This window comes from Otolemur garnettii, unplaced genomic scaffold (assembly GCF_000181295.1).
Source record: "Otolemur garnettii isolate 467f Iridium unplaced genomic scaffold, OtoGar3 scaffold00078, whole genome shotgun sequence".
Classification (NCBI taxonomy): domain Eukaryota; kingdom Metazoa; phylum Chordata; class Mammalia; order Primates; family Galagidae; genus Otolemur; species Otolemur garnettii.
Genome location: NW_003852473.1, coordinates 7,556,693 through 7,557,158, shown reverse-complemented (window position 1 = coordinate 7,557,158; position 466 = coordinate 7,556,693). Strand labels below are relative to the sequence as shown.

At 29.8% G+C, this 466-nt stretch overlaps 1 non-coding gene across 1 annotated transcript; it reads left to right on the top strand.

Annotated features, from left to right (window-relative positions):
• Window positions 1-97: 97 nt before the first annotated feature.
• LOC111726751 lies at window positions 98-203 on the top strand. The gene has a single exon (XR_002774453.1). It is a non-coding gene; the product is annotated as a U6 spliceosomal RNA (small nuclear RNA).
• Window positions 204-466: the final 263 nt, after the last annotated feature.

Sequence of the window (466 nt, the reverse complement as noted above, 5' to 3'; positions counted from 1 at the left end):
TTAAATTTAAATCTAAAATTTATTTGCTAAGCTTCTTATAGGAGGATCTATCCAACACTGCCAAAAGAGTGTTGAGGAGAGTTAAAAAGGATGCATAGTGCTCAATTTGGTAGCACATATACTAAAATTCGAACAATATAGAGAAGATTAGCACATCTCTGAACAAGGGAGACATAGAAATTTTTGAAACTTTCCATATTTTTAAAAAATTACATACATATACATACAGCTATAAACACACGAGATTCAGACTAGGGAGCTAACAGTTTTTAGTTTACATGTCACTTATTTATTGAATCAAATTATATTTTATTTATTTGAAATAACATTTTAATAAATTTAATTTTATGTTTTATACAAAATAGCTTCTCTTGGAGAGTTTTCTGTTCTTTAGATATTTTTAGACGTTATAATGCTCATGAAGTGGCATAATGGGCACTGAAAACCAAGAAGGGGGCGGGAGGGA